The 17,796-nt window shown below is 42.1% G+C and overlaps 1 protein-coding gene across 1 annotated transcript in view; it reads right to left on the reverse strand.

Moving 5' to 3' along the window:
• Positions 1 to 1,645: 1,645 nt before the first annotated feature.
• Positions 1,646 to 17,796, reverse strand: part of LOC138771985 (urotensin-2 receptor-like) — a 33,658-nt gene continuing 17,507 nt past the window's right edge. Inside the window, exon 2 of the mRNA XM_069952034.1 lies at positions 1,646 to 4,619. The gene's annotated coding sequence lies outside the window, so the exon portion shown is untranslated. The remainder of the gene's footprint in view (positions 4,620 to 17,796) is intronic.

A 17,796-nucleotide genomic window follows, 5' to 3' on the forward strand; every position in this document is an offset into this window, starting at 1 on the left:
ACAGTTGGGGCACCATACTGTACACTAATGAGGGAGCATTACTCTGCAGAGATGAGTCCTGGGTAGGAAGAAGTCATTATAGCCGTCAAAGTCACATGGAGAAGAAAACACAAAGAGAATGACTCTGTGGGGGTAAATAGTGGTTATACTGGTCTGAGCAGTAGATACAGTATAGCCCTTGGTCCTGATAGTAAGTGCAGGGCCGTATTATGCAAAGATACAACATATATAGTATATGTTATGCAGAGATACAATGTATATAGTATACTACAATCAATGTGTGGGTTGGGCCGGGCTGACAATGGAATTTATCATTAACCCTTCACCCCCAGGGATATATGATATATATGATTCTATATTATCTGGGGGTATCACAGCTACACGAAATGATATTACAAGACAAGGACGAGATTTTCTGCATTTTTTCTAATTTTACGGTACGTATCCCCATGAATTACCCTTGGGTCCTCCATAGATGAATTTTCTCCATTCAGTCCCATGGCATTCCCTCTGAAGAGCGTCAGGGTCATAGAGCGCTCTCTTTCATCTATTTTTCTGAATGGATCTCCTGCTGGAAGCTTCAAGCCTCCTTCCGAGCTCAATGACGCCTCTCTGCCTCCTGATCCTTTTATTGGGTATATATATATATCTCTGTGGGGTGATGGGAGTGCCTGGCCCTTTAATAGCGCGGATTTATACATCATTTATTTCTCTTGTTACCGGCTCTGTGTGACGTTTCCCTGGATAAACAGCGGGAACAGAAACCTTCTCCTTACAAGTGATCAGAGACCGACGCGCGGTGTGAAACGCATTTACACTTCGCGAAATGAATGAAACCGAGCGGAATCTGTATAATATCCAGTGATCTGGCTGTAAATTATAATACTGGATTATTATATGACTGTTATATAACACCCAATGTGGAAGACACAGCTATGGGGGGGGGGGGGGGGGGTTGTACCGGGACTTATATTATATAGGGCACTGTTATTAAAGTGCACTCTGGATGGTGTTGTATATGGGTATACAGTATAGGGAATTGTAGTGTAACCCCTTCCTTGCTCTTACTATAGATTTTCAAATTACTTCTGTTTTAAAATCTCAAGTCTTCCAGTACCTATAAGCTGCTGTATGTCCTGCAGGAAGTGATGTATTCTTTGCAATCTGACACAGTGCTCTCTGCTGCCACCTCTGTCCAGAACAGTAGCAAATCCCCATAGAAAACCTCTCCTGCTCTGGACAGTTCCTGACATGGACAGAGGTGGCAGCAGAGAGCACTTTATCAGACTGGAAAGAATACACCACTTCCTGCAGGACATACAGCTGCTGATAAGTATTGGAAGACTGGAGATTTTTAAGTAGAAGTAAATTACAAATTTGTAAAAGTTGATTGAAAAAATAAATAAATTGGCCAGAGTACCCCTTTAATATATCACCACCCACCATCAGAATCATACAAATCACCCAGTATATATGATATAGTATAATATATTCTCCAGACTTACAAAGGTTTCATTTTCCAAAAGAAACTTTATTTCACAATCATTGACAGCACAGGAACCCCTAAAGTCACTGTTGATAATTTAGGGGTCCCGCACTCATTAGACATAAATCTTTAAATAATACTTTAAATAAATTGTATATTTTACATCATATTACAAAATACATTCCATAGACGTGATTCTGCATAGCGCGCACACCAGGCCCCCCTTCATGGACCACTGGTCATATATATGAGGTAAAAGATCATGGACTTAAAGGGATATGCCGCCTTCCCTCAAATATATATATATTTCTTCACAGAAAGTGACCAATAGGGGGTGCTCTCCACCAAATTTGCACATTTTCCCAATCTGATTGAAGCAAGTCTTTACCACATAGGATCTAAATGCTGATATGCTGGACGATGGGATCAGCCATTTTGTTGTTTCATCACATTGCTTGGTTTGATGTTAGAGTTTGGGAAGAAGGAGGCACAATATACACAAACGTTTAACATAGGTGTGGAGCCCCTTTAAGAGCTCTGGTCGTAGGGGTAATTCGAAAGACATTATGACTCAAAATCAATTGACTGTTCTAGAATCTTTTTAAATATTTCCTAAGGGGTTCTCCCAAGAAGCAAAGTTGGTAAAATCAGATATCTACCACATAAATGTAAAGAAGTAGAAACGTGACGCTTTCTTATTTTTTACCTACATTTCTGTACGGTTCTTCTCCCCCATGGATCTGATTACCTCCTGGTTTCCCCTCTGAACTGAGATTGTACCGTTCTTTTCCCCCATTGATCTAATCACTTCCTGATTTTCCCATTGAACTGAGATTGTACTGTTCTTCTCCCTCATGGATCTGATTACTTCCTTGTTTACCCTCTGAACTGAGATTGTACTGTTCTTCTCCCTCATGGATCTAATTACTTCCTGATTTCCCCTCTGAACTGAGATTGTACTGTTCTTTTCCCCCATGGATCTGATTACTTCCTGGTTTCCCCTCTAAACTGAGATTGTACTGTTCTTCTTCCTCATGGATCTAATTACTTCCTCGTTTACCCTCTGAAATGAGATTGTACTGTTCTTCTCCCTCATGGATCTGATTACTTCCTGGTTTCCCCTCTGAACTGAGATTGTACTGTTCTTCTCCCTCATGGGTCTGATTACTTCCTGGTTTCCCCCTGAACTGAGATTGTACTGTTCTTCTCCCTCATGGGTCTGATTACTTCCTGGTTTCCCCTCTGAACTGAGATTGTACTGTTCTTCTCCCTCATGGATCTGATTACTTCCTGGTTTCCCCTCTGAAGTGGGGCTATACTGTTTTAGTGCAGCACAGTACGCACTTTCCCACAATTCTCCTTGCTTCCATACACAGTAGAGATTAACCAGCAATAGGAAGTTGAACTCAACATGCTTGACCATCTGAGTAGATACTCAAGACGATCATAACCAAGAGTAACATGGCAAAGCGGCACATGGGGGATTACTAAGTACATATATCTCTCATACATAACATTTTGAGAAACCCTTGTAAATTAAAAATATGTTTAACTTCACATAATGCATCTGTTTAGACTTATTTACCTTTGAGGTAAAATCCCTTTAAGTCACACCCCTTTAGAGCAAACTCCACCCTATCTAGGAGAAATTGATCATTTGAATATTTAAAGAATTACAAACAGTCCTCCATTTTTTTTTGGTTGCAGGTCCCAGTCTGTAAAAAGCCAAAGTAGGTGGAGCCTTAATTTAATGGTCGGGCTTATGCACATATGGGGGAGGGGCATGTTACAACGGCAGCATAATAAAAACATATCACAAATTTTGGTTGTCCTTGTTTTGCATATCGCGTGTTTCATGAGTACACCCATTATATTCTATAATTGTCTTTTGTCCCATAATAGTTTCTCATGACAACAGTCTAAAGGCGGCCATTTTTTTTTTTTCTTGAGCATGAACATACAGTATAGTACTGAGAAATAATACAACCTTCATTTATATGTGTGAGGATAGATCAATGTATAATAAAGGATAAATCCAGTCAAAAGTTACTATCCCTTCAGAATCCATAGGGCAAAGTGTTATAGTAGTTTTATTCCTGCACATAGGAAGCAGTATTATAGTAGTTTTATTCCTGCACATAGGGGGCAGTATTATAGTAGTTATATTCTTGTATATAATATAGGAGCAGTATTATAGTAGTTATATTCCTGTATATAGGAGCAGTATTATAGTAGTTATATTCTTGTATATAGGGAGCAGTATTATAGTAGTTATATTCTTGTATATAGGAGCAGTATTATAGTAGTTATATTCCTGTATATAGGAGCAGTATTATAGTAGTTGTATTCCTGTATATAGGAGCAGTATTATAGTAGTTATATTCTTGTATACAGGAGCAGTATTATAGTAGTTATATTCTTGTATATGGGGCAGTATTATAAGAGTTGTATTTTATATAGGAGCAGTATTATAGTAGTTTTATTCTTGTATATAGGAGCAGTATTATAGTAGTTATATTCTTGTATATAGGAGGCAGTATTATAGTAGTTATATTCTTGTATATAGGAGCAGTATTATAGTTGTTATATTCCTGTATATAGGGGCAGTATTATAGTAGTTATATTCTTGTATATAGGGGCAGTATGATAGTAGTTATATACTTGTATATAGGAGCAGTGTTATAGTAGTTATATTCTTGCACAGAGGGAACAGTATTATAGTATTTTCTTTTGACGGGATTTGCCCTTGACATTATCGTCTTTGATCTTGTCTTCTTTCATTTGTCCATCCCAGAACACTATTTGCTGATTTTATAAGATGTATTTAATGGAATTGGCCCTATAAATTGAGTCACCTTTGTATCATCACTATATAATATGACATTGTACGGTGTGAGTGCCCAGCAGATCTGATATATTGTCACACTACCAGCAACCAAGCTGTAAAAAATTTGTATTGGCCCCCAGTTTAAATGATTAAAAGCTTCCATCTTCATTCATCCATAATGCAGATTCAACACGTTTCATATCCTTCCTATAGTCCAGAAATGAGGTAGTGAGTGGATTTCCCTTGTAGAGGAACCAGGTTCTTCATCCAGTCGAGAGATGGCACTGTAGAAAAGTTGGGGGTTCCCTATGGAGGAAAGGAAGAGGTGGGTCAATAAAGCAAAAAAAAAAAAAAAAAGAAGTTTAGCAAAAATATTCAACTGACACCTGGAGTGCCCCTTTAAATGTATACTACATGTGTGATGTTCTAGTGTTGGTATCCTTGCTCAGAGAGAAACATGGGCAGTTAGTTCTTTATGTAGACAATTTTACATCGCTTAATGTATGGAACAGTTTTTTTGTCACCGTATAGCGGTATTATTATATGGTGGCAGTATAATGTCATGGCTACTAGGGCACAATATAGTATATAGTTTTTTTAGTGCTTGACAGAGCTGCACTGTGCACCTTTCATGTATTGAACTGTTATTTGGTCACAGTATACGGTTTTATTTATTTTTCTTAGGCTTGTGTGGCACTATTATTTATTATATATTTTTTTCAGTTTGAGGCTTTGTTCACACCATCAAAATGACAGCTGTTTTTTGGACAGTCATCGTTTAACGGCAAATAATGGCCGGTATTATAAAATACTGGACGATACTTGTTGTTTATTGATGTCCAACAAAAATAGGCATAGTTTTGACAGTGATTGCGCATATAACAACTTATTTGGACATCCATATAGATGTTGTAGTTGGCCCATGTACGATACTGTTTCTGGGCAGGATACTGTGTGGCGCCATTATTTATACCCTGTATGTTATGGCTTGGACAGCATCCTGTGACATCCATCCTACTCCTTAAACAGTAGTCATATGGGAGGAGCTTATACTGTATTTGGTTTAAAATTTTGTTCAAGCTCCCTTAAAAAAAGCTTGCCCTTTCCCCTTAGATCTCCTTAAAGGTGAACTCCAGCAATTTTTTTTTCTACAAATCAACCAGTCAGAAAATTATACTGATTTGTAATTTACTTCTATTTAAAAATCTACAGTCTTCCAATACTTTTCAGCTGCTGTATGCCCCGTAGGAAGTGGGGTCCTATCCAGTCTGACACAGTGCTTTCTGCTGCCACCTCTGTCCATGTCAGGAACTGTCCAGAGCAGGAGAGGTTTTTTTTTTTTTTTTGGTACTGTTCTGGATAGTTCCTGACATGGACAGAGGTGGCAGCAGAGAGCACTGTGTCGCACTGGATAGGATACACCACTTCCTGCAGGACTTACAGCAGCTGATAAGTACTGGAAGACTGGAGATTTTTTTTTACAAATCTGTATAACTTTCTGACACCAGTTGATTTGAAAGGAAAAAAAATCCCCGGAGTTCTCCTTTAACCATATACAATTTTGTGGACTGTCTCTTTAAGCACATCAGACCTTCTCAGCTCCTATAAGATTGATGAATTCTTTTTGCTTCACGTCTTTGGCTTTTACTAGACTCAAAATGAAATTTTCACCCCTCAATCTGCGATGTGATTGGTACTTCTCGGTAATCTGATCCGGTGGCGCAGGACGTGGTGCGGTCTATTCTTGGCTATACCGGACTAATAATATTTAAGGACAAGGAGGGCAAAGACTGAGGTCAGGAGGAGGCAGAGAATTGCTGGCCTGGTTCTCTCCATGCATCGTAAAGTTCATATTTAAAGGGGAAGTACACGTTTTTTGATCCTCAGTGATATCTGATGCATCTTGGGAATTGTTACTAATCTATGCAGTCTAGGCAATCCTCTGTGAGATGAATAGCAGCTGTTGAGTTTGTTACAGTGTATCGGTGCAGGATGATTACACGCAGTATCTATTGTCCCCGTGAATATTTCATGGCGGCGTAGACGCTCGGTTAACAAGCCTTCAGGGTCATAGTCGCTGGCCTCCTCTGAACTATAGAGGAAGCAATTACTTGCTGCAGAGCGTCCTGCTTATTTTTGCAACGCTCTGCAGAATACCATTCTGCGGCGGAATTACAAGGTTGCGTTCGGCCATGCTTCCTTACAGCTGATCCCTCTGGACACCACCGACATGGATACATCGCCCACAATGCATTCTTCTGATCTCTCCTCTGCGGGGGCAGAGCTATTCATGTGTCTGCGGCTGCTCTGCTGCATAGATATCCGCACGAGCCCCAAGGTCAAGGCTTCTCTGCTGATTTAAAGGGGAGTTCCATCTTTTCAGCATCCTGTTCTTAAAGGGCAGGGACACTATGTCATGATGGAGGCCCTTGTTTTCAGGGTCCCCCAAGAAAAGGGAATCTTTCAAATTCTTTGTACACAGTCTTATTTAAAAAAGAGATGTGTTTTGTAGGCACTATATGGCGGTAGCATTTAGGCAATGATGGTATAGCGGTGTTTTATAGAATGGGTTTGGCAGAATTATCTTAGCACCATATGGTGTTATGTTGGCTACAAAAACAATATATGTAACAAAAACAATATTCTTAACAATCCCCCTTCCCAATACCACCCTATGTCTAATATACATGTATGACATATCTTGCACCTTTTTCCTGTTTTTTCCCCCTTTGGATGTTCAAAATCCTCTACTATGGGTCCACTCTGACCACGTGCTGCTCCCTCTTCCCCCCTCCTTTGTAGACACAGGACATGTGATCTCCTCTCTGGGGGCTGGGTTAGCTGTCTATTGACTTAGTAACTCAACCCCCAGGAGACATCATTTGCATCATCTCCATGCACCTGTGCTGCTTCCATAGACTTACATGTGTCCCTGAGCCTAGGTTTCTGTAATATGAAAAGTTATAGTTCTATCTCTGCTTGCCGTCAGTGAATGCGGGCATATGTACCTGTCTTTGTGTCAGAGTACTGTATATTGTAAGTGTTATAGATGTTCTTAGAGTCTGGATGGAACTAGAATGTTTTCATTCACAGTCAGCAAGCAGAGATCTAAACCTACACTACACCCCCGATAAACAGATGCCCATTATGCAGCCCATAGCTACACCATGCGTGCATCAGCTCTGCTACATCATCAGCTAGTATGAAATACCTACTGGGGTAATGTGATGATTTACTGTGCAATATTAATGACAGCAGTGGGCAGGAAAGAAAGCTAAGGGGGCGAGTACACAAACGGACCAATTCGGGAGATGCATGATGGGAAATGTAGTTTCCTGGCCAGCACCATCTTGGATATAGACCGGCTTTCAGAAAAACTTGTGACTGAATAATGGCAGCAGCTAGAATGACGGGAGATGGCTCAAAATACTCAGGGGGGCGTGGTAAGTAAGACCAGCTAGGTTTGGGAGCATTTAATTTTTTAGCTCTTAGGTGAAATACCCCTTTAAATTTTCTTTGGGTATTGAATAGCAGTATTACACATGGCAGTTTTAATTGTTAACTATATGAAGGTATTAGCTGAGTATAACATAGCGGTATTATTTGATATTGGTTCTTTTTCTGCCTCCTCACTATGCCATCCAGCAGGGCAGTTTGGTGTATTGCCACCCCTTATAGGCACTGTATGGCAGTATAATTCAGATATGGTGGTGTTATAGGGCTTCTTAACGGCATTATAATGGTGTTCTATAAGCAACAGTATTGTATGTGGAATGAATAAATGGAAGTTTTCTTTGTGTGTTGAATAACAGTATTGTATAGGCAATATATGGTAGTTTTATCTGAAGACTGCATGAAGGTATTATTTAAATATTATATGGCGGTGTTATTTAATATTGGATGGGTATATTTAATTATTAAGCTTCTATTTTGATGACTACCAGGACTCATTTTCTTCATCCTTATTATGCCAGACAGCAGGGCAGTGTTGTGTAAGGCCATCCCTTTCAGACACTATATGGCAGTTTTATTTGGTGGTATCTGATGGCACTATATGGGATGTTTATGGCAGTATTATATAAGTGTTACATGGGCGATGTTAGATGAATAAATGGCAGGGTTTTTTTTACACTGAATAGTTGTGTTGTATAAGCAATATATGGCAGTATTATTGGCAATATATGGCGGTGTTATTTAATATTGTATGGCAGGTTTAATTTATAAAACCCTTACCCTTACTTCCAGCACTATTTTCTGCCTACACACTGTGCTAGTCAGCTGGCTGACATAGTGTAAGGCTATCCTCGTCTTGCTTCCAGCCCATCAGACATCTGAGAGACTGAGCGGCTGAAAAACAAGGAGTCCCCAAGAAGAATAAGGGCCCTATTCCACGGGACAATTATCGTTCGCATAATCGTTAACGATAAACGATCCAAACGACTATTACGAAAGACCTGAAATCATTCACCCATTTACATGAAAAGATAATCGTTACTTATGATCGTTCTTGCGGTCGTCTTGTCGTCGCTATTGCGTCCGTCACTACTGCGAACGACTTGCGAACGAGCAACGATAAAAATAGGTCCCGGTCTTCAACATCAACGATTTCTCGTTCGGTCGTTAGTCGTTAACTGCTATTCAAATGAACGATTATCGCTTAGATTCGAACGATTTAACGATAATCTGAACTATAATCGTCCTGTGGAATAGGGCCCTAAGCAAAGCAAAGTATTTATAAACTGACTGAACATTCTGTGTCGATTTTCACTAGAAAAAGTGGAGGCTCCCTTTAAGTGGACATTCCCTTTAACTGAATGACTCATGTTCACTGATTTCAATGTAATTAATTTGACGCAGACGAACACTTGATCACAAAGACGTATCTAATTCCGATATTGAGCGCCTTGAAGTGTCTGAACAGTGGAGCCGAGAAGATTAACGCATCGCTAGAAATTAATGTTTCTTAGCTGAGCAAAACCACACAGGTATCTTCTTGCCTGCATCTTAAGGAGCTGGAGTGGAGGTACTTGTAGTAATATATGCATCTTCTCCCGCTGCTTACTGATAGTCAGGCCATCGGAGGGCAAGGGTGAAAGAAGAGGGCTGCTGCGGGTGGTGGCGGTGATGATGGTGTGTATGGAGGGGGACATGATGAATATCCCCATGATATCACATGGATTGGACCTTCTAGTCTCTTGTCCTTCCATATATGGGGAGAGAATAAAGAGGAACAATAGAATTTTGGGGGTAATTATTTGTATGCCCTGAGAGTTTAAAGGGGAACTCCAGCAGAAAAAAAACAAACTTCTTTTAAATCAACTGGTGTCAGAAAGTTATATAAATCTGTAATTTACTTCTATTTTAAAATCTCCAGTCTTCCAATACTTATCAGCTGCTGCATGTCCTGCAGGAGGTGGTGTATTCTTTCCAGTCTGACACAGTGCTCTCTGCTGCCACCTCTGTCCATGTCGGGAACTGTCCAGAGCAGTAGCAAATTTCCATAGAAAACCTCTCCTGCTGTGGACAGTTCCTGACATGGACAGCAGAGAGCACTGTGTCAGACTGGAGAGATTACACCACTATCTGCAGGATATACAGTAGCTGATAAGTACTGGAAGACTGGAGATTTTTAAAAAGAAGTAAATTACAAATCTATATAACTTTCTGACACCAGTTGATTTGAATGATAAAAAACACAATCACCAAATTACCCATTTAACCAGTTGATTTGAAAGAGTTTTTTTTGCCGGAGTACCCCTTTAAGGCACATTGTCTACCCCAAGCATATAAGCTAATGAGCGCTATTTGTTTGATACAATACTCCAACACAAAGCTAAATTACACAGGTATAGATAGCCTGCACCCACCACTATAAGAACCAGCGCCACTCCTGTACTCAGGTTATGTGTGGTATTACAACCGAACTGCAAAACCTACACCCAAACTAAGAACAAGAGGTGGCCATGTTTCTTTAAACTTGGATAACCCCTTTTAAAATTGTTCTTCTCATCTGACTTGAGCTATAAAGACACGAGTGGCGGAGCAGAATTGCGACTTTCATTAGTAAATAATTATCTTGATGAATGTTCTTTTATGGGGTGATTATAGCTTCTGTGTAATTGTGGCTGCACAGCGGCACACTCTGCGGTCACCTCAGCACCGGGACATTAAATAATAGGCTGCTGGGCACCCGCCACCGGCCATCTGCAAAGGTCTCCAATCCCGTTTTACGATTATTGCATTCCGTTTTACTGTGTGGACTTCGTTCTATTTCTTAAAGGGCCAGTGCATTACTTTATGTTACTTTTCCAGCCCACCTCCATCTCTTTACTAGGTGTCGGTCTTCACTATACTGTAATTCTAGAATTCTATTCTTGTAGTCCCAGGAGGATATAGACGCGTTATATGCGCTTTTTCTGCTCCTTGATCTCCTACTCCGCAACCAGACACAATCTCAATAGCGAGCTAACTAGCGCGGCTAATTACACTTTACAGCACGCTGAAAAGTGACAACACGTTGAAGCTAATAGGGAAATAGATGGGGAAGTTATTTCAGCGAGCGGTTCTATTATTATATGTGCCAGTTACAGGCTGTGGGAGGTAATTCATAGAAAGCCTTCGGAGGCTGGGCTCGCTTCTATAATTGCAGCTGGAAATATCCAGACGCCAAAAGCGTCTCAGCTGCAGATTCCCACATATATGTCTCCATATTCCGTGCTCCCCCTAAGGGGTTCTGTCCCTAATGCCCCAAAGTTTAAGATACCCCATATGTTCCTTAGCTTCAGACGTGACCATAAGTAGCTTAGATTTCTTTCAAATCAACTGGTGCCAAAAGTGCCAGAGAGCTGTAATATACTACTATTAAAAAAAATTTCAAGTCTTCCAGTACTTATCAGCTGCTGTATGTCCTGCAGCAAGTGGTGTATTCTTTCCAGCCTGGAAAGGTTTTCTATGGGGATTTGCTGCTGCTCTGGACAGTTCCATACAAGGGTTTTAGTGTGGCTTTTTGAGGATCCAGCAGTCCAATCTAGTAGTTTGTTCCTGGTGATCCGGTGCCTAGTCCCTGGTATAAAATTGGTCAACAGGATAATTTTTTTTTATTATACAATGACTACAATGATTGTTTCTGAAGATCTGGTATTCATATCTGGAGTCATATTGTTCATTCTTAATGATCCTGCAGTCATCGATAGTGTTTGGGTAGTTTTTATCGTCTGGTGAACCAGTGCTTAGTCAACAAGATCAATTTCTGATCACATAAAGGTTTTAGTGTCCTTTTCTGAGGATCCAATATCCATATCTGGTGGCTTACTGGTCATCCTACAGTCATCGATAGTGAGCGAGTAGTTTGGTATCTGGTGATCCAGTGCTTTGTGTCTGACTTATTATTGATCAACAAGAACTATTTTTGATCATGCAACTGATTTAATATCATGAGGATCTAGTATCCATGTCTGGTGGTTTATTGGTTATCTTTGTCTTGTAGTTATCAAGTGATTTTTCTTTCATCTGGTGATCCAGTTCTTGGTTCTTGTTGACAACTTGGTCCTTTCCTGCTGATCATGTGTCTATATGTGATGGCTGGTGGTCCAGTACTCTGTGCCTTTTATCAAAGTGGTCTAGAGGGTCATTATCTGATATTATAAGGGATTTAGGGCCCTGATAACCTCGTATTAACAGGAAGTTGTTAACAAGATGGGGTGTACTACCGCTAGCGGAGAGCGGAGTCTAAGGGTCCGCTGGTCCTTACCAGAGCCCACTGCAAGGTGGGATGGACTTGCTGCAGCAGGTGACCCCCAAGTCACTACCCCTGGCTTGGCTTGCTAGTGGTGGCGGGGGAGGTGCAGCTGGAAACAGATGGGCAGGCAGGGTGGGACCCAGCAGGAGACTCACGGCTGGAACCGGGATAGCAGTCACAGGCAGGAACCACAGATAGCTGAAACCAGGAATGGCTGGAACCACGGGCAGGAATCATGGGAGACCACACAATTATGGGAAGCAGGGCCGGTTTTAGACAAAATGTGGCCCTGGGCAAAGTTGAAGGTGGGGCCCCAAATGCTAAAACATTGTAGCAGCAATTTAAGGTCCCGATACTTTTTTGTCAGCGGTTGGCGCGCTGCTCGAGGTGGGGTGATCTTCTGTGACCTTAAATAAGACCCCTCTGTGCCCTATATAGTAGATAGGTCCCTCTGTGCCTCCACAGTACATATAGTCGGTATCCCTCTGTAGGTAATTCTTCTGGTAGTTACCTCCACCACCCAGTATGTAGTATCCACCAATATAGGAGGCATCTCACTGTAGGTTATACACCTGTTAGCTAGCCCCCTGATAGTTGCCCCCTCAGCAGATAGCAGCTCCCCTGATAGTTACCCCCCCCCCCAGCACATAGCATCTCCCCTGTTCCCCCCCCCCAGCACATAGCATCTCCACTGATAGTTGCCCCCTCAGCAGATAGCAGCTCCCCTGATAGTTACCCCCCCCAGCACATAGCATCTCCCCTGTTCCCCCACCCCCAGCACATAGCATCTCCTAGGGCTGGGGTGATGTGGGCAAAAAATAAAATCTCGTTTTTTCTTTTCTCGATTTTTTTTTATTTATTTTTTAATGGGTGTAGTAGTATAGGCATAGTGGATAAGGGGTGTAGCAATAGTAGAAGCATATAAGATGAGGGGTGTAGTAGTAGATAAGGGGAGTAGCAGTTTTGGGAGTAGTAGTAGTATCAGGAGTGGAGGTAATAATAGCAATGGTAGTAGAGCAGTATTGGGGGTAGTAGTAGAGCAGTATTGGGGGTAGTAGTAGAGCAGTATTAGGGGTAGTAGTAGAGTAGTATTGGGAGTAGTAGTAGTAGAGCAGTATTGGGGGTAGTAGTAGAGCAGTATTGGGGTAGTAGTAGTAGAGCAGTATTAGGAGTAGTATTGGGGGTAGTAGTAGGGCAGTATGGGGGTAGTAGTATAGCAGTATTGGGGGTAGTAGTAGAGCAGTATTGGGGGTAGTAGTAGAGCAGTATTAGGAGTAGTATTGGGGGTAGTAGTAGGGCAGTATGGGGGTAGTAGTAGAGCAGTATTAGGAGTAGTATTGGGGGTAGTAGTAGGGCAGTATGGGGGTAGTAGTAGAGCAGTATTGGGGGTAGTAGTAGAGCAGTATTAGGAGTAGTAGTAGGGCAGTATTGGGAGTAGTAGTAGAGCAGTATTAGGAGTAGTATTGGGGTAGTAGTAGGGCAGTATTTGTGGTAGTAGTAGAGCAGTATTGGGAGTAGTATTGGGGGTAATAGTAGGGCACTATTGGGGGTAGTAGTAGAGCAGTATTAGGAGTAGTATTGATGGTGGTAGTAGTAGGGCACTATTGGGGGTAGTAGTAGGGCAGTATTAGGAGTAGTATTGGGGGTAGTAGTAGGGCAGTATGGGGGTAGTAATAGAGCAGTATTGGGGGTAGTAGTAGAGCAGTATTAGGAGTAGTAGTAGAGCAGTATTAGGAGTAGTATTGGGGTAGTAGTAGGGCAGTATTTGTGGTAGTAGTAGAGCAGTATTGGGAGTAGTATTGGGGTAGTAGTAGGGCAGTATTGGGGGTAGTAGAGCAGTATTTGGAGTAGTATTGGGGGTAATAGTAGGGCACTATTGGGGGTAGTAGTAGAGCAGTATTAGGAGTAGTATTGATGGTGGTAGTAGTAGGGCACTATTGGGGGTAGTAGTAGGGCAGTATTAGGAGTAGTATTGAGGGTAGTAGTAGAGCAGTTTTAGGAGTAGTATTGGGGGTAATAGTAGGGCACTATTGGGGGTAGTAGTAGGGCAGTATTAGGAGTAGTATTGGGGGTAATAGTAGGGCACTATTGGGGGTAGTAGTAGAGCAATATTAGGAGTAGTAGTAGGGCACTACTGGGGGTAGTAGTAGGGCAGTATTAGGAGTAGTATTGGGGTAGTAGTAAGGCAGTATTAGGAGTAGTATTGGGGGTAATAGTAGGGCAGTATTAGGAGTAGTATTGGGGTAGTAGTAAGGCACTATTGGGGGTAGTAGTAGAGCAGTATTAGGAGTAGTATTGATGGTGGTAGTAGTAGGGCAGTATTGGGGGTAGTAGTAGAGCAGTATTAGGAGTAGTATTGGGGGTAGTAGTAGAGCAGTATTGGGGGTAGTAGTAGGGCAGTATTAGGAGTAGTATTGGGGGTAGTAGTAGGGCAGTATTAGGAGTAGTATTGGGGGTAATAGTAGAGCAGTATTAGGAGTAGTATTGGGGGTAGTAGTAGAGCAGAGGAGAGATATGGGGGTACTTTATCATACAGGATACTGTGTGATTCAGCACCCACCTCCATCATGTACTGCTCAGGGCCTGGTGGCCATAGATACAGAGGGAGGAGGGCCCTGAACAGTATATGGTGGAAGGGGGGACTGCATCATACAAGATCCCCTGCCCCCTTCCTGTATACTGTTCGCTAGGCTAGTATATGGGGAGAGGGTTACTGTTTTATAAAGACACCCGAGGCTCCGCCCACCCGCGGCCGTAAGCACCGCCCCCTGGCCGCAAGTCCCGCCCCCAGTCTCCGTGACCCTCTACCCCCCCCCCCCCAACGGCTCCAACGGGGAATGTCAGCACAGGTGTTCTATTTAAAGGGGAGGTGATTGGTGCACTAACCAATAAGGGAGACGCTGTCCCTTTAAATCCTGGGCAGGTGGCACGCGCACACCCTAGGAGGCGGGGACACGTGCGCCAGATGAGGAAGCAGGAGACCAGAGCGGGAACAGGTAAAATGCTCGCAGGGGCTGAAGAGATGGCAGCACCTACATGTGGGCTCTGACGTCCACCACAGACACCGGCCTAGTAAATGGGTGAGGCTGTGGTGGTTGCCTGCAGCACAGGACGGCACCGTGGCCGTGACAAGTTGTTTATTTGGTGATCCAGCAGGCAATTATATGGATTGGGTGGTTGGTGACCAAGTCCCCGATGTGTAACTGGCCAACAGGATCCATTTCTGATCATATGGCGATAGTATCTGATATAGACACATGATCAGCAGGAAAGGACCAGGTTCTCAACAAGAACTAAGCGCTGGATCACATGATGAAAGACAAATCACTTGATCACTACAGGTGAGTTCTGGACCAACAATGATGACCACTAAACCACCAGATACTAGATCCTCAGGAAATTCTACTAAACCGTTACATGATCAGAAATGGCTCTTGTTGACACCAAGCTCTGGACCACCAGATGACAGTCGAATTATTCGATCACTATGCATCACCATTTCCTAGTCTCAACATGATCCTTTTTTTTTTTTTTTGGAGGATCTAGGGCAGGGACGGGGAACCTTCGTCCCTCCAGCTGTTGCAAAACTACAATTCCCATCATGCCGGGACAGCCAAAGCCTTAGCCTTAGGCTTTGTCTGTCTTGGCATGATGGCAATTGTAGTATTGCAACAGCTAGAGGGCCGAAGGTTCCCCGTCCCTGATCTAGGGGGAGATTTATCAAACATGGTGTAAAGTGAAACTGGCTCAGTTGCCCCTAGCAACCAATCAGATTCCACCTTACATTCCTCACAGACTCTTTGGAAAATGAAAGGTGGAATCTGATTGGTTGCTAGGGGCAACTGAGCCAGTTTCACTTTACACCATGTTTGATAAATCTCCCTCTAGTATCCATATCTGTTATAGTGATCGTCATTGGAGATCCAGCATTCATTCATGGTGATCGAGTGGTTACATGGATAAAGTCTCGACATTGTGTCCCTGTCCTGAGGTCCCTGTACGTTATATAACTTGTCCTGGAAGGTAATAAAGAATGTGTATTAGCGTGCACACCCTTTCCCGTGTGAGATCCCCGCGACCTCTTACAGTTCACTTGTTACATTTTAGCAGCTTTTGAGTAAATGACCTGTATACAAAATAAGGCTATGTTCACACATGGTATTTCCGCCAGTATTTTTTTTAATTAAAACCAGGAGTGGGTGGAAAACATAGAGACTGTGCGAATCTTTCCATTATAATTTAAAAAGAATAATATTACCCTTTCGATTGTTTATTACGTCTATTTGTGCTGCTGGATGAGTCTCCTGACCCCTCTGGCAGCCGACAGTATACTTTCCAGTCCAGTTTATGAGTGGTCCTTTATAAGCTTTTTCTGGTATAAACCTCAGCTAGGAGCGCCTACAATGGTTGTCACTGTCTTAGCTCCTCACTCTCTGATTTGATGCAGGTTGCACATAATGTAAGGTACCACTAGGGGGAGCTGCACCTTACAGAGTTGTAGAAGAGGGTGCAGTCACCAAGTTAAAGTGTCACTGTCGTTACAACTTTCAAAATCTAAATCAACAGTAGATGTGATATAAAGCAACTTTGCAATCTACATTCTTTTTTTTTTTTTTTTTTTTAGTTATCATGGAAAACACAGCACTTCCTGTGTTCTGACTCTTTTTTTCTCAAACAACGGGAAAAAGTCAGAAAACAGGAAGTCCTGTGTATCCCAGGCCATCTAAGCGCTCACAGAGAGAAGGCAGTCATGTGACTGTAGGACATATTGAGCCTTGACTCTCTGTACTGGCCGGAATTCCTGTGTTTAGTCTGTTTATGTCAACCAGCACAAGTCAGAAAATCTGCCTTCAGGAGACTGGACCTGGAGACAGTAAGTATAGCTGTTATATAGCAGCCTTCAGGAGACTGGACCTGGATAAAAGTAAGTATAGCTGTTATATAGCTGCCTTCAGGAGACTGTACCTGGATACAGTAAGTATAGCTGTTATATAGCTGCCTTCAGGACACTGGACCTGGATACAGTAAGTATAGCTGGTATATAGCTGCCTTCAGAAGACTGGACCTGGATACAGTAAGTATAGCTGTTATATAGCTGCCTTCAGAAGACTGGAAATGGATACAGTAAGTATAGCTGTTATATAGCTGCCTTCAGGAGACTGGACCTGGTTACAGTAAGTATAGCTGTTATATAGCTGCCTTCAGGAGACTGGACCTGGATACAGTAAGTCTAGCTTTTATATAGGAGCCTTCAGGAGACTGGACCTGGAGACAGTAAGTATAGCTGTTATATAGCTGCCTTCAGGAGACTGGACCTGGATACAGTAAGTATAGCTGTTATATAGCAGCCTTCAGGAGACTGGACCTGGATACAGTAAGTATAGCTGTTATATAGCAGCCTTCAGGAGACTGGACCTGGATACAGTAAGTATAGCTGCTATATAACAGCCTTCAGGAGACTGGACTTGGGTTTCTGGTAAGTTCAGTTTTGTTTTACAACAAGATAGCAACAACAAAAAAAATAAAAAAATGTATATTGCAAACTTGCTTTATATCACATCTACTGCTGATTTAAATTTTGAAATATATAACAACAGTGACACTTTAAGTGCTTTACTATATTTGCAGGCTGGGGTCCTTTAAATTTGTAGGAAATGTCAGAAGTTGTCAGTCACAGACTCCGACACTGAAGACGAAATTTCCTCTAGCTAAGATGAAAAAGTTGAAGAGGCAGAAAATCCTATT

This window comes from Dendropsophus ebraccatus, chromosome 14 (assembly GCF_027789765.1).
Source record: "Dendropsophus ebraccatus isolate aDenEbr1 chromosome 14, aDenEbr1.pat, whole genome shotgun sequence".
Classification (NCBI taxonomy): domain Eukaryota; kingdom Metazoa; phylum Chordata; class Amphibia; order Anura; family Hylidae; genus Dendropsophus; species Dendropsophus ebraccatus.